Source organism: Prionailurus bengalensis, chromosome A1, assembly GCF_016509475.1.
Source record: "Prionailurus bengalensis isolate Pbe53 chromosome A1, Fcat_Pben_1.1_paternal_pri, whole genome shotgun sequence".
NCBI lineage: Eukaryota > Metazoa > Chordata > Mammalia > Carnivora > Felidae > Prionailurus > Prionailurus bengalensis.
In genome coordinates this window covers 132,867,733-132,893,203 of record NC_057343.1, presented here as the reverse complement: position 1 = coordinate 132,893,203, position 25,471 = coordinate 132,867,733, and the positions used below count along the sequence as shown (strand labels likewise).

Sequence of the window (25,471 nt, the reverse complement as noted above, 5' to 3'; positions counted from 1 at the left end):
AGATGACTTCGCAGGGAGGTAGACAGGGACCAGACCACGTGGTATCTATACTGTTGACCATGATGAGGAATTTTTATTTCATTCTGAATTTGATGAGAAGCATTAGAGGTTCTGAGCAGGGTTCTGTGACTTATGGTTTTAAAGATCCCAGCTGCCACATGGAGTAACATCTTTGAGGGACAAAAGTAGATGAAAATAGACCAGCTGGGAGGCTGTTGCATTAATGCAGGCAGATGATGGTGGTGGCTTAGACAGAAGAGATGATGAGGATGGCAGGTGGTGAGAAATGGTTAAATTATGGATATCTTTAGAAGGAACAATCAATAGGACTTGCCAGTGGGATTGCTGTGGATGTTAGGGGGAGAGAAATCTTGGAGATTGACTCCCATGCTTTTGGCCTATGGAACTAGGTGACCAGTGACATGCTTTATTTATTTTTAAAATTTATTGATTTATTCTGAGAGAGAGAGAGCACATGTGGGCATGAGTGGGGGACGGGCAGAGAGAGAGGGGGAGAGAGCATCCCAAGCAGGCTCCACACTGTCAGTGCAGAGCCCAATGTGGGGGTCGAACTCATGAACTGTGAGGTCATGACCTGAGCCAATATCAAGAGTTGGACACTTAACCAACTGAGCCACCCAGGCACCCCAGTGGTATGCTTTAATGAGGGGTGTGGTGAGAGCTGGTTGGGGAGTGGTGGTAGAAATAAAATATTTTGGTTTGAAAGTAAGTTGGAGATGTCTATTAGACCCCAAAACAGAAAGGTTGGGGCAAAACTGATCAATTTGGACATCATCCTCTCAGAGACAGTATTTAGCCACATCCCTTCCCTTCCCTCCCCCCATAAATCCATTCTCAAATCCCCCCTGCAGCCTCGAGGAAGCTTCCTGTCATGGGTGACTTATGGAAGGAATCTTTTATCTTTCCTCTCTGGCACAAGTCTTTCCCCAGGAGGTCTGTTCTGAGCCTACCACAAGTAAAATCTAGAAAATAGAAAAAGCAGAAAACCAAGACAAGACATTTTAAAGAAAAGTACATTGTATTGCAGTGCATTATGAATTTAAAAATTGTAAGTTGATTGATTATATATGTGTGCTACAAGTTTTAGGATTTAAACTTCTGTAAAGCAGCAGTTGTTCTGTTCTGTGTTTTCTTGGGAGGCAGTTTAGAAAAGTGGTTAAGATCACTGGCCTTGGACTCCTACTCCTTGGGTCCAATTTAGAGATATGTAATTCTGGTCTAGTTATTAAATCTCTCAGCACCTCAGTATCCCCATATGTGAAATGAAGGTTGTAATAGAACTACCATTTTAGGGCTATTGTAGAGACTAAATGACTGAGCGTGAGTAAAGCCCTTAGGATGGTTCCCATATAGAATGAACTCAATAATCACTGACTGTTAGTACATATTATGTGTTCTACAGGAACATAGCATATTGTGGATCCCACATAAGAAATACTCAAGCAGAGGCTAAAATACTCCTGTAAGAATGGTGTAGGAGGAACACCTTATTGGGAGGGGGTAGTATCCGGATCTAAAACCTTCTAATTTTGGATTCTTTTCCATTCTATGAAGTAACTCCTGTGCCCTGGGAGCATGGTGTGTTGACTGACCATGTGACAAAGTGTGAGGCTGGTGAAAACAGGGAACTTCTGGGTTTCCTTTAGATGCCATCATTTTTGTTGAGTTGCCTGCCCTTATCCCAGATGCCAGAGGATCTGCTGTGCTTTCTGCTTACCTGGGTTCCCTGCCTCTGTCATCCTATCCAGACTCCTGATTCTTTAGGTGAGAGTCTGCTAGCCAGCTGACCATAAGGTGTAGTCTTTCATCATGGCTGGTAGGCAGTATTCACATTCATGACAAGTTTGCAGAGGTGAGTAGTGATGGGCACACCGAGTGAGGGAGAGGATTGCAGAACCTGCACTGGACACTGTAGTGGGATTTAGATAATTGCAGGTCCCTGTGGCCCATCCTGCTGGAGCCCTGGGGAAAGTTATTCTAGAAGGAACTAAATGTATCTAAAATCTAAGTTCTGGAGAAGAGGAAATGAAATTTGTACACCGACCAGTTGTCACCATGCTTACATACAGGGCCGGACTCTATGTTCTCTGGAGAGAACGGATAAGATCTTTAAGTCTGAGAACAAACACGGTAAAACTCGTTTGCAGCTGTGTTTAAGTTTGTGCTATTTGCAAGTAGGCGCCATATCCCTGCACTTGCTTCAGAAAATCCAGCTATGTGGTTTGCATTAAAACACACACACACACACACACACAAGAACCTAACCATTACAGTGTCAGCTCCAGGTGGTTCCTTTCTTTTTTGGTATTAAATCTGTTTAATATCTTTAATAATTCTCTTACTTCTAAATCTTTCCACAAAGGGCAGTACAGTTCTTCAGCTTATTGCAAACATGTCTTTAAAAAAAAAAAAAGCAACGTTAATGTTGAAGCTCTAGTTACAAAATTTTAGTTATTGGCACTATACCATAAAGCCAAATATTGTCCTTGTTTTAAAACAAGGTCAATATTTCACTGAAGAATATAGCCAACACATTTTTTTCCTCTATATATCTACATCCAATGGTGGTATTTTATAGGCTAATTTAAAAACAAATGCAAATTTTAAAAAATTAATGAAAGCCATGTTTTGCTCAGGAATACTATTGTACACATACCACAGAGGTTGTTTTTTTTTAATTTTTTATTAAAAAACATTTTTTTTTACGTTTATTTATTTTTGAGATAGAGAGAGAGCATGAACAGGGGAGGGTCAGAGAGAGAGGGAGACACAGTCTGAAACAGTCTCCAGGCTGTGAGCTGTCAGCACAGAGCCCGATGCGGGGCTCGAACTCACAGACTGCGAGATCATGACCTGAGCCGAAGTCGGTCGCCCAACCGACTGAGCCACCCAGGCACCCCCAGAGGTTGTTTTTACAGCAGATACCAGTTTGCCAAACTTCAATGGCGAAACACTAAGTTGTGAGTTTGGTATTGTCCCCCTAGCTGCTTCTTGCTGCCCTGGAGAATCTGGCCATTAGTGATGTTGACAAACCACCTCGTTGCCACCATTTCCCTTCTTACAGGTGACCGCACTGTGCAGAATACGCATATCCTTAAGATGCAAGGCCTAGCAAAAAGCCTCCCACAAATCCACTGGATATCAACATGTTCTGTTTGATAAATTCTGTTGCTTCTTCAATTATACTATTGATTTTAGGTGCTGCTGTATTTGCTCATTTCTCAATCTTTCACTCGGTTTACATCTTTTTCGCTCTCTTCCAGTCAGTCTGCACACAGCCACTGTGACAGGCAATCTGCAGAAGAGCAAAGCCACCTCCTACTGCAGTTGCTGTAAGCTCTCCAGCTCTCCGGGACAAACCCCCCTGCATGCCAGCCAGTCACACCACCCATTACAATCTGGGTGGCTACTGAGTATTTTTCTACCACAGGTCCAGAACTATGGCCAAATACTCGATTCCACCAATGGTGTCTTATTGCATACTCAGTTAAATCTAACCCTTCCTAAGACTCATCATCGCCTTCCTACTCTTGGCGGGGGTGGGGGGGTGGCGGGGGGTGCGGTTGGAGGGTGCGGTTCCGGGGTCGCCATGACACCGCCGGTCCAGGTGGTTCCTTTCAGATGTAACTGAACCAACCATCTGTCTCTGTTCTGCCCCTCCCTCAAGGAGACTGTGAGGAGTGTGGTCCTTGGCCAGGTATTTAACAGAAGGTCTCACAAGGGGAAACTCTAACACTTTCACTGGGTCTTTGCATAACCAAGTGAGCAGCCAAATAAAAGCTCTTCCTAAAAGGATGTAACAGCCAAATGTCATGGGTAATTCCAGATTGGATCCTGAATTAAAAAAAAAAAAACTGTCAAAGATATTTTGGGACAATTGAAGACAGTTGACTAAGGATTGTATGCTAATTAGATCCTCATCATTCAGAATGTAGGCCACTGACCACACCAGCTGCATCACCTAGCAGCTTGTAAGAAATGCAGTGAAGGGTCTAGGTGGCTCCGTCAGTTAAGCATCCGACTTTGGCTCTGATCATGATCTCAGGGGTTTGTGAGTTTGAGCCCTGCATCGGTCTCTGTGCTGTCAGCGCAAAGCCCCCTTCAAATACTCTCTTTCCCTGTCTCTCTGCCCCTCACTCGCTCCCGTGCACACATACTCTTTCTCTCTCAAAAATAAACATTAAAAAATAAATAAATAAATTATGGGCACCTGGGTGGCTTAGTCAGTTAAGCATCAGACTTCACCTCAGGTCATGATCTTGCAGTTGGTCAGTTAGAGCCTGGAGTCAGGCTCTGTGCTGACAGTTCAGAGCCTGGAATATTCTGTGTCTCCCTCTTTTCTCTGCCCCTCCCCCACTAGCACCCTGTCTCTCTCTCTCTCTCAAAATAAATAAACATTAAAAATTTTTTTAAATAAATAAGTTTAAAACAATAGAAAGGCAGCATCAGTCCCCACCCCACGTCGTTTATATGCACATTAAAGGTTGAGAAGCATGTGTGTGAGTGCTCGTGCATATTCCAAGTAGAATTCAGAGGTATGTTTGCAAACCAGACTGAAAGTGATGCTTTTAAAGGAACTGGATCGTAGATTCCTACAAGGCACCATGGACTGTCCTGCTGGAGCCATTAGTCTTCTAAGTGGATAGACCAGGCACGGAGCTATCTACTGCACCAAGAAGAGGAGGAATGATGGAGTTAGACCACCCCACGGGAAGAAGCTCCAGAGACCCAAAGGTGCCTGGGGATTCATTGTCACTATGCGACAAGAAGTCAACAAGGTTAGGAGTTTGGGTGTATCCCCTTAACTTGGTGGGGATTTTTTTCCCTCAGTTGGATGACACAGCTTAAAATTCCTTCCTTCATGTGTTGTAATTCCCTCTGGTTTTCCCCAACCCTTTACTGTGGTTGGACAACACCCCTTCAACTTTGTGTGTTGGTGACAGGGGAGAAGTGAGACCTTCCCTGTGGTCACAGCCCTCAGTGGAGGCCTTTGCAGGGGTAGAAGCATCCATGGCAGGGGGCAGGGGGCCCTGGGTTCCAGGCTGCATTTTCTAGAAGGAGAGTTGGCACGTTGCCACTCCTGGGTCTCATTTAAGTGTCTCTGTCTCCTTGCGGGTCTGAGCCTTGTATTCAGGATTACTAACTCTGAGAACTTGTAAGTGCCAAATCATAGAAGGGGAAGTGGTCAGGATGAGCCTCCCCCAAGCCCCATATTTCTCTAGCTATAGAGAATTTGAGTCATGTTGGGGCATTTATTTCACATAAAGACTAGCAAAACCAAAAAGAACTGAGAAATTACCTCTCCCCATTCTTGTTTCCAAATTCCATTCAGGTTTGGAACTTATTTGAACAATTTTCATTTTGAAACATGAAAAGGTGGAAGATTCCAGCCTCTTTCTGTTAACAGTAGACAAAGATAAGCATCTCTCCACAAAGGTACAAGATTATGTTACCCTTCTGGAATCCTGGTAGCCAATTCAAGTTGTTTTTGAAGCACAATGCTACCCATGAGGCCTAAACCAAAAGAACCAGACATTCCAGATTGACTCAAATAATTCCATTTTTTAAATGTAATGTTCTGGCACCTCTGTGATTTCCATATTTGTTCCAGTTTTCATCACACCCTGTGATACTGAATGGCAACATCAGGAACAGAATGCTTCTTTGAATAACTCAGCTGCCTTCCTACCTTGTGGCTATCAGGTGTAGGACACAGTTTGTCAGGAATTAAAAGAAAACACAATTTCCATTCAAGAATTTAATTCTCTTTCAACACACATAAAAACGGGAAAATTTATTTTGTGGTTTATTATGCGGAGGACAAGTCTTCTAAAAAAACCGAAAGAAGGCAATTCTCAATGGAAACTATGGATCTTTGATGAACTTTTTATTTCTGCATGATTTGAGATTTATGAAGAGCCAAACTAAAACCTATTTTTTTTTTTCACTGTGTCTTATAAGTAGGGGAAAAAATGACATTAGTAACTATTGAGCCATGTGACTCTCAAATACATAGTAACTTGGCTTTGTATTCGCTCACAATGCTTCTAGAAACCCCACGATAGAAAGGTTAAATCCTTTTCATTTTCTTTGGAACTATTTGGAAACATTCACAGCTCAGAGCTGGGATGTCCATCCTATAGTTTATGTAGCATAACTGTGTTGTCTCTGATTCTCCAGAACAAGAGTTTACAACCGAATTGGAAAACAACTGTCCTGCGCTACGTCTAGTCTAGCTATGTAGGCCAGACTTTATCAGTTTTTGGTACTGCTTGTGATAATTACCTCTTGCCAGACATGCTTGTCTGAATTATTCCATAAAACATGCTTGATAAATGGACTTATCAAGACCATTAGGTCTTGAAGAACTTAAATTAGTCCCAGATGACTCTCTTTTCAGTTAAAAGATAAATTTAAATAAAATGTGAATGTAAACATATTTTCAACTCAGAGTTCTATTTTAACCACTGAAGCACATTCTGGCACTAAGTACTATATCTATTTTTGACATTTATGACTTTTGCATTTGTTGGAAACACACAAGACCTCAGGTGGCTGTATCTATTTTTTATATTTACGACTCTTTTGTATTTGCTGGAAACAAACAAGTTCTCAATTTTCTATCTGTAAAATGAAATAATAACAGATGCTTCATAAGGATCTGAGGATGAGTAAATAAGATAGTAGAAAGAAAGGGGTTTATCACAGTACCTGGTACATAGTGAGTGTTCAGTAAATGTTACAATAGAATTCCTTTAACTTGTGGCAGAGGTACACACATTAGGGAGGTGATTTAAATATATTCATTTCCCTTGGTTTTCAGACTAATGTATTTATCTTTTATTGTACTATAATGGCTGTCAATAGCAAATCGGAGCTATTTGTGCATTAGTTAAGTTTTAAAAACGTAAGGCTCCTTCTGATCTGCTTTTAAGGCCCTCTGCTTTTCTGGTGCAGCTTCACTTCTTTCCTGCTCCCAGCTCACCATCGGTACAGAACCATGACTGGTCCTGAGAGATACTCCACAGTTTCTTTTCCAGTCCTACCGACATATAATTGACACATAACACTGTGTAAATTTACAGCGTATTATCGTGTATGGATTTGATACATTTACACATTGCAAAATGATTACCACCATAGGATTGGGTACAACCTCCCTCAGGTCACGTAACTACTTTGTGTGTGTGTGTGTATGGTGAAACATTTAAGATTTATTCTCCTAGGAACTTCTCGGTATATAATACAGTATTATTAACTATAATCACCATGCCATCCAGTAGATCCCTAGAACATATTCATTTTCTAATGAATATAAAACTGGCATTTTGTGCTTTTTGACCAACATCCCCCTATTTCCTACCTCCCACCCCCAACCCCTGGTAACCAACATTCTGCTCTCTGTTTCTATGAGTTCAGCTTTTTAATTTTTTTAGCTTTTTATTTTTTTGTTTTTTCTAAGTAAGCTCTATGCCCATTGTGATGTTTGAACTCATGACCCTCAGATCAAAAGTCAGATGCTCTACCCACTGAGCCAGCCAGGCACCCCGAGTTCAACTTTTTTAGAATCCATATAGAAGTGAGATCAGACAGTGTTTGTCTTCCTCTGACTTATTTCACTTAGCATAATGCCTTCAAAGTCTATCCACATTGTCAAAAACAGCAGAATGTTCTTTCTTGTGGCTGAATATTTTAATATATATATATATATATATATCACATATGTATCACATATATCATATATATATCACATCTGCTTTATCAATTCATCCATTGTAGAGCACTTAGGTTGTTTCCATACCATAGCTATTGACTCCACAGTTTCTTGTATCATTTTTTTTTTTTCTGTCTGGAAAATTTCCCCAGCTCTCTTGGTTATGATTCTGTTCTTCCTTTAAGACATGGCTCACACATTTTTTCTTTTACAAAGTTATCTCTGATTCCCTTAGTCCAAAAATAATCTCTACCTTAGAGTCATTCTAATGACATTGAAAAAACTTTTTTAAGGTTTGTTGTTGTTGTTGTTGTTTTTTTGAGAGGGAGGGAGAGAGAGAGTGCACAAGCACAAGTGGGGGAGGGGCAGAAAGCGAGAGGGGGACACAGAATCCAAAGCAGGCTCCAGGCTCTGAGCTGTCAGCACAGAGCCTGACACAGGGCTGGAACCCACGAACCATAGGATCATGACCTGAGCCAAAGTCAGACGCACAACCGACTGAGCCACCCAGGTCCTGACATTGAAAATTTTTTAAATAAAACTTTAAATTTAGAATAGGATCAGAATTACAGAATAGTTGTGAAGATTATATAGAGGATTCCTATATACCCCTTAGCTCATGTCTCCTAATGCTCATATTACTATACTACATTTGCCACAATGAATAATCCAGCATTGGTACATGCATTGAGCCCTTTTAATTTATTTTGTAGCCGACTCAACTGTAAACTCCTTGAGGCCAGACTCTGTGGCCACTAACCTTTTCATTCCTGTAATCTGTACAAAGTCTGTGCTTACCATCGTGCACTGACTAGGTACTAAAACAATATTTGTTGAATGAAGAATTGCCTTCATTGCCTTAACTGCCTGCTTCAACAAAACCCTCAGTTTGTTTATTGTAAATCAACTTTGTATTCAAGTAGAACATACATGCAAAAAATGTGATCATAAATATGGAGCTCGATGAATTTTCACAAAGTGGACACATTCATGTAACTATCACTGAGATCTTCAAATGGAACACTTCCTGCATATTTCCTTTCCTTGGAAGCCCCCCAGTGCACCCCTTCCAGTCTTCCATTTTGACTTCTTATAATGCCCTCATTTTTATTTTAACAATGGGATTCAGTGTCATGGTTTATGATTATAATGTAACTTTCTTTTATATTGTTATCATATCCATGCAACGTAGCTTGAATCTATCTATTAAAAAATTCACTGCTGATTAAAGGAAGTACGATGAAGTAGATTTTCCAACCGCCAAACAATGTCCATTGTCCTTGTAGTTTATATAATTTCTTCATCAAGGCCCAGCTTATAGTTGGGTGTACCCACTTTGAGCTGAAGGACATTTCCAGTCTGAAAACATCAGTCGGGCCACTGTAGGAAGTAGGATATAAACCATTTTGGTTTCTGTTCCCTTAGAAACACATGGAACAAAATAAAGTTTGCCAAATGGAAATATACAAAACCACTGGGGAAATAAATGTTATTTTTAAGCTTCTAAGAGGCTATCACAAATAACCGGGAGGAGAGTGGAAAGAATTCAAAAAGCAGGTGACCTTTTAACAGGCAGAACACAGCAGGGTTAGCAAGTGCCTGGAGAATGTTGTGACTTGGAGAAAGAGATGCTGAGAGCCCAGGCTGGGCGGGACTGACCTCAGTGGACATGATGAGAATGGAGCTGGCTTTTCCCCATCTTATGACAACTGGATAGCAAAAAGGAAACCATCCTCCAGAAATGGGAGCTGTGAGAATCCCTGGGTACCAAAAAAGGAGCAGATTTGGAGATCTGGGAGCTGGTGGGTTTTTGTTGGCAGCCATATCTGGAGCGTCACGCTCAGAAGGCTGGCTTTCCTCCACTCTTAGAGCAAATATCACCCTGCAGAGACACAGGATGACCTGTCCTCTAGGTGGAGACCACAGAGGCAAGGCAGGTTGGTTAGAAGGAGGAGGATGGCTGCACTGTCAGTAGAGAAAGCTGCTCTGGAAACGAGACAGGGAGAAGGGCAGGCGTCTCTTCTGGGTTCAGAGGGGAAAAGAATCCACCGTGGCCTGTCTCTGTCCTTCTGAGGTTATTTCACTGCTAGCGTTCTCAGATGGATCAGGAATTGACAGCTAGTTTGCACAATATATACCAGTTACACAAGTTGCCTGCTTTGTGGTGTGTATTTATTTATTTAAAAAATTTTTTCTTTTTCTTTCTTTTTTTTTTTTAACTTATTTTTGAAAGACAGAGCATGAGTGGGGGAGAAACAGAGAGAGAGGGAAACACAGAATTTGAAGGCTCCAGGCTCTATGCTGTCAGCACAGAGCCCGACGCGGGGCTCGAACTCACGAACCGCGAGATCATGACCTGAGCCGAAGTCAGACGCTCAACCGACTGAGCCACCCAGGCAACTCCCCCCAATTTTTTTTAATGTTTATTTATTTTTTGACAGAGACTGAGTATGAACAGGGTAGGGGTAGAAAGAGAGAGACAGAATCTGAAGCAGGCTCCAGGCTGTCACCACAGAGCGCAACACAGGGCTCGAACTCACTAACTGTGAGATCATGACCTGGGCCAAACTCAGCCGATTAACCAAGCAAGCCACCCAGGCACCCCTATGGTGTGTGTTTAAAACAAGACAGAGAATGTTGCCAGTTGGTCAGTCTAGCTTTCCACACAGAGATAGCTTTGAGAAAACTGGCTCGACTAGAGATAGTGCAAGCCACATTTTCTCTCATAAAGGGAAAGCCTCTCCAGACCAAGCAAAGAGGGAGATGCCAAGAGCTGGCTGTTCCTGCTTATAACTTGGGTTACAGACAGTCACAACTCCAAGCACAGCAGGGACCCATAGTGCTGTGGCATTCACGTAACTACTAGCATCGCATGTCCTTTAATGAGCAGACTAACAAACAACAGTATGTGTTAGATCTTCTGGAAAAAAGCTCTCAGAAGCCTGAATGTGTTCTCAAACCATCAGCCTTTCTTCACCATTTCCTTCTACTACCACAACAGTCAGTCAAAGTGACTTGCCGGACGGAGGTTAGTAGAAGTAGGTGCATGTAGGAGCTCACAGAGAAGTACTGGATGGCTCCTGGGCTTTGTTTATCCTAGATACCTGCAATCTTACAAAAATAGACCAATCTCTCTTTCTAGAGAGGCAATTCACAGCAAGGCCGAAAACGCACTAAGTGGCGTTACTCTTCCTTCGCTTAGCCCAGTTCTTTTTCCGCGTTTCTGATTTTTTGTTTTTAATAAGAGAAAGAGACAAGAAGAGTTTTCCCAAATAACGCATTGAAGCTTGTGACTAACAGAAGTAAAACTGAATGTTCAATATCAGTGTTATAAAAATCATCCACTTATCTTCCTGGAGAGTTTTTTTTTTAGGTGCCAGCTTACTGTTTTTCTGTGGACTCTCTTCCTTACCTGAATGAGAGGTGCATTCTCTTTTGCTACTAACCTCCACCTCCATTGCAAAGACTGTGACCTCCCACTTTAGAGGCACAAAATGTCAGCCCACTGCTCTGTACAATCAGTCCTCTATCCTTGCTCTCTACCATCAACAATATGGAAAAGAGCAGAAGTTTCCAAGGTTCCGTCACCCCTGAACATACACTGGGTGAAATTTAGGCGGGGATTGTATGCTTGTATGCTCCACCAACCAACAACCCCTAAACATGGGCAAAGGTGTAGGGATGGTCTACTCACTACCTATATACCAGTGAAAATTAAGAGACATACTAGATGCCCATAAATTGAAATTGTGTTTAAATAACTGATGGCACATCCACTAAGGGGACTCTAGGAGCTTTAACGTTTGCTAAAAGTGCATAACATGTTTCTGCTACAATATTAAGTAAAAAAGGTAGGATACAAAATATATTTATAATATGACTGCAACTGAGCAATGTTTAAAACCTAAAAATCTTTTGCAAAGAAAAAAAGAAGGAGGAGAAGGAGGAGGAGGAGGAGGAAGAGAAGGAAAAGGAGAAAAAAAGAATGGACACAAATGCTTCAGAATCAACAGACTGAGTGAGCCCTGAGGGTGACACTTTGGGTGATTCCTTCTCTGTTTGTAATTTTCCACCTTTTACTCGAGCATGTCCTCCTTGTATAATTATGAAAATCTTGAGTTCTTGCATTTAACCACTGAGCAAAAGCAGTAGACAGAGGCGCTGTGGCCGGGCACCCAGTGCTCCATGGGCCAACCGGGCGGATTTGGCGGGGGCTGCCTGGGCCGGGCGAGGTCCCTGAGCCAGCCTCCGGGACACAGGACTCTGCTGGGGCAGAAGCCTTCAGAGAGGAGCCTAATTTATCTGAGCACAGCTGACGTCGCTCAGGGAAATCCAGAAAGTGCTGATTAATCACGCAGTCAGGGCTAATCCCTGGAAAGAACTCGAGTCGAGGTGACACAAAACAGTGCCCCAGGCGGGAACACGACCTCAGGCGCCGCCGCGGGGCCAAAATCTGGGCCTCCACATCTCGCCGCCGCCTGGAACGCTCTGCGGCGCTGGCTGCGCAGGTGGCGCATGCGCACCCCGCAGGCCGGCCCCCTCCAGCCGCCGGCCCGCCACCTGCTCGGCGTCCCCAGGCTCGCGCCCGCCCCTGGCCGGTTCTTGTGAGCGTCAACTCTGTTTACTGCTTCGTGGTCGCCAACCCACGGGCACTGCTCTTAAGGTTGACTGTCACCGTGGTGGGAAGACATTGGCCAAGAACTGTTTTCCTTGGAGAGAGCTCTCACACAGTCTGAGAGAAAATTAGTATTAAAGGTTGTCTGCTCTAGAGGAGAAAAGAGTGATTCAAAGGACCGTGGAGACCTGAGATGTCAGTGGAGGCACCTGGCAGTGAACTATATTGCTCTTACGAATGGCTTTATAAGGGGCGCCTGGGTGGATCAGTTGATTAAGCCACCCGCTCTTGGTTTTGGCTCAGGTCATGATTTCACAGTTCCTGGGGTTCGAGCCCCCGCCAGGCCCCGAAATCTTCCGAAAAGAATCCTGGGCGAGGCCAGGCAAGCAGGAGAAAGACTCGAAGCAGCGTTCCAAGTGGGAACCTACTGGGCTCTGCTCAGAAGGAAACGCTGCAAAGAGTGCGGAGGACCGGGGGGAGTGCGGGACGCCTCCTCTTGCCTTCAGAGCGTTGCCTCCTAACAGCAGAAGCTCACGCTAACTTGGCTCTGCTGTCAGTCTTGAGGGAGCGCCCCATTGGTCTCCTGCAGCGCAGTGCCCCAGCTCCCCCAGCCCGGGCTTGTCTAGTTTATTAGGCACGTGTTAAACAGCCAGCCACGCCAGTGGGCAGTGTGTAAGAAAGTACCTGGCACCTGGAGGCGAATGGAAATAAAGCTGGAGTTCTGGTCCAGGTATGTGCAACTGGAACCCGCCCCCTCCCCGCCCCCCCCCCCCCCCCCCCCCCCCGCCGCACGCCAAATACCCACAAACACAAATTGCCCTCCTGATTTGTTTTAATCACTTCAAGTCACAATCTTTATAAAATTTTCTTTCCTGTTTTACTTACTGTTAGAAAACAAAGGTCTCACTAGGCTTGTTTTATGACCTTCACCAGTACACTTGTGCTATATCATGTTAGATTGGCTTGGCAAGGGGAAGGGCGCTTTATCTTCTTTTGATCACTGTCGGAGTCACAGGACTTTAAATCTTTTGAACTCACATCCCTTGTTCCACACTAGCTGCTACTGATTCTACAACCCTGGTGCTCTCTCTTTGACTCAAATATGAGATCTTTTCTGTTTCTTGGGCCCAAGGGACTGGGATGCGGAGGAAGGTTCCTAAGCCATAATCAGCAGCTTAAGTTCCTATGACCTTGTTGGAGTTCATAGTCACCAGAACCAACAACAAACTGGGTTTAGGGGAAACAGCAGCAGGTTTATGTAGTTCAGAAAAGATAACCCAGTTCCAAGACATGGGGAGAACAGATAAGCATGTTTGGTAGTTGTTAAAATGAGAGCTTCTCAAACGGGTTATCATCAGAATCACCCAGACACCTTAAAAATACAGACTTCCAGGGTAGGGAGTGGGGCAGACATCTGTGTTTTTCAAAACCCTTGGGTGATTCTGACATCAGCAAAGGCAGGGCCTACTGGTTTATGGCTAGGGCTACTGTGAATCAGGGGCATCACTCAGCTTAGGCAATACGGTGTGTCTGGGGTTGGAGTTGCTGATCAGAACTTATGAGGGCCTAGAGACATGTTTGGCCCAGTTTGCCAAAATTATACCCTTACTGTTGGATATGACCTTAAGACTTGGGGCTCAGAGGTGAAGGGGTCTGGGAAGAGGACAGACAGAAGTACCCACCTTCTGAGTGACTAGGTAGGAATCAAAGACTTGCAGATTCCTAAGCCCTGGGGAAGGGTATTAGGCTCAGGTCAAGGAACCACCAGTGGAGAGGAATAGTAACAGGAGATTCCAGGATAGCTGTACAGTTCTGCTGAGCCTCCACCGACCTCATTGCGAGCTCCACCAGCAGGGAGGAGCTGTAACTTAGAGCCTACCGGAGTCTAAAACTTACTATTAGACAAAGATTCTAAACTAGGTAAGTTTTGATTGAAGGAGGTAACAATAATATTAATAATAATTATTACTAACACAAATGCTATCGGGATTAGCACTTATTGAGCACTGTGCGAAACACTTTACAAGAATGGGCTCTTATAATCCCTTTGAGGTAAACCGTATGTCCAATTTATAGATGAGGAAACCAAAGCTCATAGAGTTTAGGTGCATCATCTAAGGATTCCCAACTAGGTGCTGGCAGAGACAGAACTTGAACATATGGTCATTTGACTCCAGAATGTGAGTTCTTTTGATGTAAGACTTCCCATTTCAGCGGCCTGGTTAGTCCCACCAGAGTGGAGCTGAACACAAGTCAAAGAGTGGGATGGTGGTTAAGAGAAACTTAAGAATGAATGGCTGTAAATGCTAAAACACGCAGAGAGCAATTAATTTGAAAACTCACATCTTACAGAGGTAGGATTGTTGTTTCAATGTGGTTATTCATAATCTGAGATTATAGTAGGTCCATGACACCTTTATATCAACCTGAAGATTAGGTAGGCACATAATAAACCAAATCAGTGAGCCTGGAGGATAGTTAGGTTCTAAATTTTATTTTATTATATTTTTAATGTTTTATTTATTTTTGAGGGAGAGAGAGAGCATGAGCTGGGGAAGGGTGGAGAGAGAGGGGGACAGAGGATCCAAAGCAGACTCTGTGCTAACAGCAGTGAGCCCAGTGCTGGGCTTGAATTCGCAAACCGTGAGATCATGACCTGAGCCAAAATCGGACACTCAACCAACTGAGCCACACAGGTGCCCCCTAAATCTTGTTTTAATAAACAATTATTCATACCTTTCCAGAATCATGAAAAAAAACAAAAACCAAAAAACAAAACAAAAAAAACCCAACCCTAGTAGTACTTTGTTAATGTAGCTTTCACATTTTAGCACTGTCTCTAAAGTGCTCACCAACATGGTTTGAGTAGAAGATTGGCAATGACTTGGAAAATATGTCGTCCTTGTAACATGGGCTTGAGAGTCCAGTGAGGGAAGACTAAAGGAAATGACAAAGCACCCTTTGGAGGATGATGACAGAAATCTACGTATGAAAATAATCACACCTTGGGGATCTTGGAGGGTCTGCAAGCACTACTGATTACTCACCAGTTGTAAGCTCTCCCAGCATTAATCCATCTTGGCAGTGGGAAGGACATTACTACATGACTGCATTGCCTGCTGGCTTCTTACAAACTCCTGGCTGGAAAAGAAAATGAGTGAATATTCACTCTGGAAGATGGAATTGTTTCCTGTGTAGAGTCTACCTCATGGAGGTCCTTCAGGCAAGTAAACCAGGTTTTAAATTTTTATTTTTCTGTTGACCACATTCCAACAAATTTTGAAGCATCTAATTCCTATCTTGGAAGAGTTTCCTTAAGGTTTAACCAGACTCATGTCAGGCCAGTGACCACCAAGGTTATTTTTTTAGCCCTATTATAATTTTAGACTGCAATGGAAATATCAAATCTCCCCCACCCCCCATCATATTGGCTGAGAAGGGGGAAAAAAAAAACCCTGCTTAGTTCTTGAAGGTGCTTTAACATTTTTATTTCAATGTTTACTTCGTTTTCAGCGTGTAAGATGGTTAGAGAAAAGGTGCACTTGTAGAAAAACAAAACATCCTCCCCTCCCGCCATCAGTGGGATATATTTTACTCACAAAGAGTAAGGATAATGTGGGATACAAGGCAAAGGAAACTGGCATTCAGGTGCTGGAAGACTTTGGCCACCATGGATTTTGAAATGGCTGTCTCTTCAAGTGGTTCTTTATGGGATTGTCAGGAAAAAAAAGCCAGTAAGTTCAGGAAGCATTGTCCTGGATATTTAAAGGAGGGAGAAAGAGAGAAGAGAGGGGAGAGAGAAAGGGGTATGTTTACCATTCTAGCATATTACTAACCCTTGTTAGAGGAGGTTGTCTTTGAAGAGAGGCAATAAATACTTTTCCTACATTTTGCATTCGGGAAGGGTTCACCCAGGAGCTGAAGGCAGGTCGTGGACCATATCAGAATGTCATCCAGGAACATGATCTTCCCTAAGCCCAGTAAGTCATGAAGATCTCATTCTTAAACTTGGGAATATCACTAGCCAGTGGAGAGACACTTTAGTTACTCATAGAGCTTACAGGGCTGTGAAGAATATCTTTGTTCCTCACCATACTGGGTGGCTATTGAATTATAGGCTTGATGAGGAACCGTCTTCCTCAGAATGTTGTGGAAGGTTGGAGGCCAGAAGCAGAGGGCTGTGGCCCTGGACAGTGATACGCAGAAGTCTTTTTAGTTACTACAGAGTCTGAAATTCCAGATCCTTCTCCTGAACAAGCCATGGGGCTCTGCAGATGCGATGGAATATCACATGGTTCAAGTCACGGATGATTGTCTTGTCACTGAATCTAGAGGCCTGTGCCCCACATTTTACAGGAAGACAAGCATTTACTGGAATATTTGCCCTGGGAAACAGGGAAGCGGTACAGGCTAAGTTGTATTGGATAGGCAGCCCTTTTAGCTTCCACCTGCAAGATACCTTAGCTCCAAAGGCCATTTTAGCTCAGGGAGAATTGACAAGATTCCTCAGAATTAGAGTCTAAGAACAGAGCCCACAGAAAACAGGAGCAGAACAAGAATTGCTACTAGGAAAGGGAGAAAGAGAAATCAGGATTAAGAGTGGGAGGACAGTGACCTTATCCACAGCAACTTCTTACTCAACACGTCTCTGGAGACAAGGGAAACAAAAGCAAAAATGAACTATTGGGACCTCATCAAGATAAAAAGCTTCTGCACAGAGAAGGAAATAAAACTAAAAGGTACCCGACTGGAATGGGAGAAGATATTTGCAGATGACATATCACATAAAGGGCTAGTATCCAAAATCTATGAAGAATTTATCAAATTCAACACCCAAAAACCAAATAATCCAGTGAAGAAATGGGCAAAAGACATGAATAGACACTTTTCTAAAGAAGACATCCAGATGACTAAAGGACATATGAAAAGATGCTCAACATCACTCATCATCAGAGAAATACAAATCAAAACCACAATGAGATACCACCTCACAGCTGTCAGAATGGCTAAAATTAAAAACTCAGGCAATGATAGATGCTGGCGAGGATGCAGAGAAAGAGGAACGCTTTTGTGCTGCTGGTAGGAATACAAACTGGTTCAGCCACTCTGGAAAACGGTATGGAGGTTCCTGAAAAAATTAAAAATAGAACTACCCTACCACCCAGCAATTGCCCTATTAGGTATTTATCCAAAGGATACAGGTGTGCTGTTTCAGAGGGGCACATGCACCCCAATATTTATAGCAGTGCTATTGACAATAGCCAAAATATGGAAAGAACCCAAATGTCCATTGACAGATGAATGGATAAAGAAGAAGTGGTATATCTATACAATGGAGTATTACTCGGCAATCAAAAAGAATGAAATCTTGCCATTTGCAACAATGTGGATGGAACTAGAGTGTATTATGCCAAGTGAGAGTAGTCAGTCAGAGAAAGATAAATAGGACTTCACTTATATGTGGAATTTAAGATACAAAACATGAACATTTTGTTCAAAACATGAACAAAAATAATATAAAAACAGGGAGGGGGACAAAGCATAAGAGACTCTTAAATACAGAGAATAAACTGAGGGCTACTGGAGGGGTTGTGGGTGGGGGGATGGGCTAAATGGGCAAGGGGCATTAAGGAAGACACTTGTTGGGATGAGCACTAGGTGTAATACATAGGGGATGGATCACTGGAATCTACTCCTGAAATCATTATTGCACTGTGTGCTAACTTGGGTGTAAATTAAAAAAATATATGTATATATATACATATATATACATATATATATATATATATACACACATATATATATACACACATATATATGTATATAATATATATATATATATATATATATATATATATATATATATATAAAATTTAAAAAAAAAGTGGGAGGAGAGAATTCCAAGAAGGTAGATTTGAATTTGAATTTGACAGGAAGAGTATCATGAGTGATCTTTGAGAGAGCAATTTACTAGAGTTTCAGTAGGACTCAGCAGCATCTGGGCTGGCTAGCAAATGGAGAAGTCTGAAAGCAAAGGGAGAGAAGGACTAGCTGTTTCTCACAGTTGTGCCATTTTGATCATTGCGCAAGGGTACCATGACTAAGGGGACATGATTTCCATGGCCAGCAACATAGATTTGATATTTGTTATCTTAGTTTTTCTTGCAGATGTGGTGAAGTGTCTTTTTCAAACAAAAACAGTATATTATTTCAATTTTATGACATATGGAAGTAAAATGTCTTGGGGAATGGGTGCCCCTTTCTAATTCACACAAAGGCACCCTATGGACTAGTAATGACCCTGAGGAAAAAAAAGCATAGTGCTCAAAAGACATTTCAATGCTATAAATCATGGCAAAGCTATAGAATCAATGAAATACTCTAGAGAGAATATGTTTATTTTTTTACCCTTCTCAATACTGTGGTTAAGATGTAGGCATTGAAGGTTAATATGTTTATGCGGGTGACAAGTAGGAGATCCTGGAAATGAATCTTTCTGTTTTAACCTGTATCAAAATGCAAGTACATTCTATGTTTTGAAAATTTGTAAGGGTTTTCTTCTGCAATCCTGTCATTTCCTAACTCCCTCCCAACTGGGCATGAGATCGTTTTCTGCGGTTGCTAGATGAGATTTGAAAGTGGCAGGAGAATGGGTAAGTGGGAAAGAATCACTACTCAAGTCAAAACCACTTGGCTTACATGTGAAATCCTCATTGTGTTTCAAAAGCATCATTTGAAACACATAAATAGTGAATTTGACTTTCAATTGTGACACCTTAGGTAATGAGGGCCTCTAACAAAATTGTCCCAATTTATTTTCTTTCCTATATCCTTGGAAGAATATTAAGAGAATGAGTTGATGGAGCTCAAAATAAAGAAACAAACAAACAAAAATAAATCCACTTATCTTTCTTGTATTGTAGTATAGTCAGTGCTGCCAAAAAAGAGGCACCTAACAGAGGATATGTAAAGAAGAAACACTCTAATCTTGATGTTATGATGGGGCACATTTCACTGATGAACTTTTTGAATAACTAGTTAGCTATCTACTAATTTCAAGGTTTTATGAAATGATGGCTGTGGGAAGGTTATACTCAAATACCTGGATAAATCACCCATCGTTTCAGTGAACTCAACTGCTTTTTTTCTGTGTGATAAATAAATGACTCACTTAGCCTTGGAGCACTAGAGAGATTTACCAAGATCATTTGTTATGATTACCTATCAGGTAAACATTGTGTTCAGGAAGGGCTGTAGTGGGAAGTGTTGTCCTGCTACGACTCCCGCTGATTGCATAGGTGTATTTGACTTGATGCTGTTTCTGTGGAAAATTCCGCACATCAGAGAACACAGTGGACTTACCTAGGAGCTTATTACATGAAGGAATAATGAGGGGTTGTGATTTTTTGGATTAAGAAAAGAAAATTAAATCTGTTTTATCATTTTATAGTCACATGTCCAATAGATGGTTTTCATTTTCTAGCTTTCCCCTTTAAGGCAGCATGTCTAAGTCCAATTTTCAGAAAATAGGCATCAGAATTGGTTGGGAGAAATTGTTAAAAATCAAACAAAAAACAACAGCTTCTTAGGCTCCTATCCCAGATCAATGGACTTGTCATTTCTGAGGCCTGGGAAACTGATTTTAACAAGTTTCCTGAACCTTCTGCCTCCTCTAGGGTGATTTTGAAACACATTAATATATTTATGATCTTACATTCTGTGTTATTCCTCTGGTTGGAGGAGGGGGAGGAAAAAGAGGGAGAGATAGACAGAGATTGAATCTCAGTTTTGTACCAAACCATGAACAAGGAGAGATTAACTTCTGTTCAAGGCTCTTTCTCTTTTGAAATGAACAAGGAAGTAGTTGAAGAAAACCTGGGTGTGTTTGTAAAGGGCATACAACTAGCTGTGTAGGCTGATAAGCCTGGGGCTGTAAATATTTGAAACTGCAAATTTGTAAAACCATGAATTGCATAGATATTTAGAATATTTTTTTAATATGCGTGAGCACACTATTATACAACTAGCATAGTTTGAATCTAATAGATTGGAATTTGTAAGATAAACTTGATTCTGATCAAATAAGATACTTGGAATTTTTAAAAATCTACAAAATATCTAAACCAAGAGCTAAACATTCCAAGGTTTCATAAATTAAGGATTTAAAAAATATATATTGTGGGGCGCCTGGGTGGTTCAGTCAGTTAGGCGTCTGACTTCAGCTCAGGTCATGATCTCACCATTCATGGGTTCGAGCCGTGCGTTGGGCTCTGTGCTGACAGCCCAGAGCCTGGATACTGCTTCAGATTCTGTGACTCCCTATCTCTGCCCCTCCCTTTCTTGTGCTCAGTCTCTGTCTCTCAAAAATAAATAAATGTTAAAAAATTTTTTTAAAAATATATTTAACTTTTTGGATTCAGCCATAATTCATGCCTGTTAACAGGCTTTTATAATGCCAATCTGTCAAGTAATGTATGTATTGTGTAATTTCTCACAATCTCATTCCATCTAATTTACTCATACCTTTGTATACCTAAAGTTTACATTATATGCTGTATAAAAGCAAATGCCATTAAAATACCATCTTTTTGGACTTTTCACTGAAGCTTTGTCTACCTGACAACCTGAATCCAGCCTTCTCAATCCTTTCATGAAATTGGGCTTGACGAGAAGGCAATGTAGGTGGCTCATAAAGGAGAGATGTGTCTGTGGTTCATGTACCCTCTGCCCATGGTCCTGGCTGTGGCCTCTGAGTAGGCGGTTGAGGGGAGGGGTCTCTTGGGGATCCCCTCTCACTTTACTACTGTGGTGAGGCTGAAGGCAGCTGCTTTCCCAGGCCTCCGCGCTTCCAACCTTAGGGTGATGTGCAGTTTCACTCCCTTGTCTAGCCCATCATGACTTCCTGTTCTTTTTCTGTAATGTTTTTCAGATCCACTCCTTCCTGTTGCTTTCCCAAGCCTGATTCTGATCCAGGCTCTAATTACCTCACACACACCTGCACTCTCCTAACATCCTCTTTCCTGTCTACAACTTTTCCTCTCACCATTTTTTTTTTCAGGGTTGTTAGAATCCTCTTCCTGAAGCATCATTTCCATCACACTCCTCCTCCAGCAGCTCCCAGTTGCATCAAATCTAAGCTCCAGGTTCTCTGCTCCAAAGCCCCCTCTCGTTGCCTGGGCCATTATCTCCTTTACAGCTGGATTCCACTCCAGCCAAGCAAACGTCCTGACACCATGTCTATACAATGCTATAACATCTGGTAAATCCAGTCAACTCTGTCAGATCTTCAGTTAATCATCTGGATGTTTTGTCTACAAGATGCCAAACATCTGGATTGACTGAAGAAATTCACTACATTGATAGAAATTTTTTTTTAACTGAATTGACCAGATGTTTTGGCATTATGTAGACACATTGCTGTCTCCTACATTTATCTTAATAGCTTGTCTGCACAATGTCCTCTCCACCAGAAACATGACCTGTCTTCTCGGTGCCATGTTCCCCTTTCCTTCCATATTATGGTCAAAATTGTCTGTCATGAAGCAGTTCTAAATTAATGCCACCAAACTTAAATCCTGGTTCATTCTAGCATCCACTTAGTTTTTACATATATAATTTGTTTCAGGTCAAATCATTGTGTTCTCTGTTTTAATTTTTGGGTCTTGTCTTCCCCCTTTGCCTCCCTAGATTATAAACTCTATAGGCAAATATAAGGTATACTGTAAAACAGTCTGGCTTGTGTAGTGAGAGGCATGGTGGCTTGACCAAGAGCAGAAATTCTGGGAGTCAATCTTATTTTTAATTCTAGCTCCTCTACTTACCGTGTAACCTGGACAAATCATTTAACTTCTCTAAGCCTCAGATATCCTCCGCATTTGTAAATTGGAGATAATAATAGAGCGTGCTTCATAGAGTTGTTTATAAGGATTGAAAGAGTTACTCAAGATAAAGTGCTTACAAGGGTGTCTCTGGCATAAACTATCCGTTAAATTTTTGCTCTTATTGTTATAAGCTTTGTAAGAGCTTGGTTTTCGTGTCTATTCTTTCTTACTGTGACAGCTAGGTAGGAAAGGCAGCTGTTATTGTTCCCATGTGAGAGAAAAGAAAACCTATTAGGAAGTTATACCATTTACCCATTAAATCACTTGCTGCTCTGAAACCTTATAGCCTTACTTTCTACATATTATGTGTTAGCCCTCAGTTCTTTCTAGTCTCAGGAGTTAGAATATTGCTTTCTATGAAGAGCAGGTACTCAGGGCTCCTGGGTGGCTCAGTCGATTGAGTGTCTGACTCTTGATTTTGACTCAGGTCATGATCCCACGGTTGTGAGATTGAGCCTGCATCTGGCTCTGTGCCTGCTTAAGATTCTCTCTCTTCCTCTGCTGCTCTCCCCTGCTCATGTGTGCTCTCTCTCTTTCTCTAAAATAAACAAGTAAAAAATAAAAGTTAAAGAGCAGGTGCTCAAGGGATATGGGTAGAAATGTGTTTCCCTACACACCAGTGGTTCCCCAAAATTGGTCTGTGGATCAATGCCCATCTGTGATAGTGTCTTGTGTTAAAAGGAGAAAAAGATAATATAATAGGTTTCCTAAAGCTAAATTTATTCAAATGTTAGAGCTGTCCCTGAGATGAGGTTGAATCATTCATTTATTTTTAATGTAAAAATGTTCTAGCTCTGTGAAATGATGGTGATCTTAAATTATAAAATGTGGAATAATGTTATATTGTATACTTTTTAAAAGGTACTTGGTTGATTCATTCATTCAACAAGTATTGTTTATTTTTATTAAAACTTTTTTAAATGTTTGCTTATTTTTGAGAGAGAAACAGAGCACGAATTAGGGAGGGGCAGAGAGAGAGTGAGAGACACAGAATCTGAAGCAGGCTCCAGGCTCTGAGCTGTCAGCACAGAGCCTGATGCGGGGCTTGAACTCAGTGACTGCAGGATCATGAACTGAGTTGAAGTTGGACAGCTAACCAACTGAGCCACTGAGGCACCCCATCAACAAGTATTTATTAAGTATCTACTATTTGTTAGGCATAGTTCTAGGCACTAGAACAATAGTAAAGTAAACTGAAAAAAATTCTTGTCCTCATGGAGGACCCTCTAGGATAGGAGATGGCTGCTAATAAGTCAGTGAGTAACCTCTCTAAGGCACAGTTTCCTCTTCTGTAAAATGATAATAAGGGCCTCTGCTACATAGGTTGTTTGTAAGAGTTGAATACATTGGGGGTGCCTGGGTGGCTCAGTTGGTTAAGCATCATACTTTGGCTCAGGTCATGGTCTCACGGTTTAGGATTTGAACCCTCTGTGGGCTCTGTGCTATCAGCATAGAGCCTGCTTCGGATCCTCTGTCTCCCTCTCTCTTTGCCCCTAGCCGCTCGTGTGCATTTGCACTCTCTCTTCCAAAAATAAACATTAAAAAAAAAGGGTTAAGTATATTAGTGAGGCAGAGTGCTTAGGTGTTCATAGTATTATTGAATATAATGGGAGACAGAGATTTGGAAAGATTGAGCATATGGGGAGGAGATGGGTTGCAATTAGAAAGTAGAGCAGTTACTATAGGCCTTCTTGAGAAAGTGCCATTTGAGCAGACTTGATGGAGCTGAGGGAGATAGCCATTTGGACATCTTGGGGAGAGTGTTTCAGGTGGAGGGATCATTCAGTACCAAGCACCTGAGGTGGACCATACCCAGCTCATTTGATGAAGTGCTGGAAGGCTGGTGTGGCTGGGACAGAGTAAGCAATGGCGAGGGTAGTGAGAGAGGATGTCAGAGGTTAAGGGGAAGGGGTGGCAATTATCTGGAGTCTTGTAGGCTTTTATGGGTATATGAGTTTTTACTCTGAATTAAGTGAGGGAACTACTGAAGGGTTTTGAGGGGAGAAGTATAACTATATGACTTCTGTTTTAGAGAGTTTCACTTGGCTGCTCTGTTAATAATAAATTACAGGGAAACAAGGGTAAAGCAGGGAGACTAGTTAGTATTTGTAGTCCATGTGCAAGTTGATGGTCCCTTTGACCTTGGTGGTAGCAGTGGGAAGAGTAAATAATGGTGAAATTCTGGATATAGTTTGAAGGTACCATCAACAGAATGTCATAACAGAATGGATGTGGGGAGTGAGGTAAAGACAGGAATCCAAATATTTAGCCCGAGCAGCTGCAAAGATGGCATTGCCCTTAGCAGAGATAGTAACACTATGGGTGAAGTGGGACTGGTGGAGGCATGGCTAGGAACTGCAGAGGAGAGTGTAGTTTTGGACATGTCATTGATGGGGCATGAAGTCCATATAATGAAATTATGAAATTTCACTCTGAAGCAGATCTGGGCCTCACATAGTATCATGTATAACTTGTCTAAATTAATTCAAAAATCACTTGTTGAATTCTTTCGTTGCTTGGGAGATAGTATCCATTCTTAGTCTATTCATTTACACTGATAATACAGTACAACTTTAGAACAGAGATAAAATGGTCATATTCCTCTTACCCCCGATAAAATATTTCCTCAGAAATTGCAAATAAAAGAAATAATTTGTACACATCAGAAAGAGGAAACTCACAAATTTTAAGTTCACTCATGACTGTTGAGAACTAGCCATAAAATATATTCTGCTTTAAAATAGTCATTTATTCTCTATACATGATACCCTTCATATTTCAAATATATTGTCTTTGAAACATTTGAATATTGAAGCTCCAACTAGATTAAATTCAGAAAGTATAGGAGGAAGTGAAGAGTTTCCTCCTCTCAAAAATTTTTTTTTAAATTTTTTAATGTTTACTTATTTTGAGACAGAGAGAGAGAGACAGAGCATGAGCGGGAGAGGGCAGAGAGAGAGAGAAGGAGACACAGAATCTGAAGCAGGCTCCCGGCTTTGAGCTGTCAGTACAGAGCCTAATGCAGGGCTCAAACCCACGGACCATGAGGTCATGACCTGAGCTGAAGTCGGGCACTTAACCGACTGAACCACCCAGGCGCCCCAAAATTATTTTGATTATTAAAAAGTATCTGTACATTAGCAACAGTCACTCTTTTTGGCATCATGAAGATGAGAGAGTAAAAATTTTCAAAAAGACCAAGAATACCTTCTTTTTGAGTGGTGCTAAAAAGAAAGCCTC

The 25,471-nt window shown here is 41.7% G+C and overlaps 1 pseudogene; it reads right to left on the bottom strand.

Moving 5' to 3' along the window:
- Nucleotides 1–3,115: 3,115 nt before the first annotated feature.
- Nucleotides 3,116–5,069, bottom strand: LOC122479735 (annotated as a pseudogene).
- Nucleotides 5,070–25,471: the final 20,402 nt, after the last annotated feature.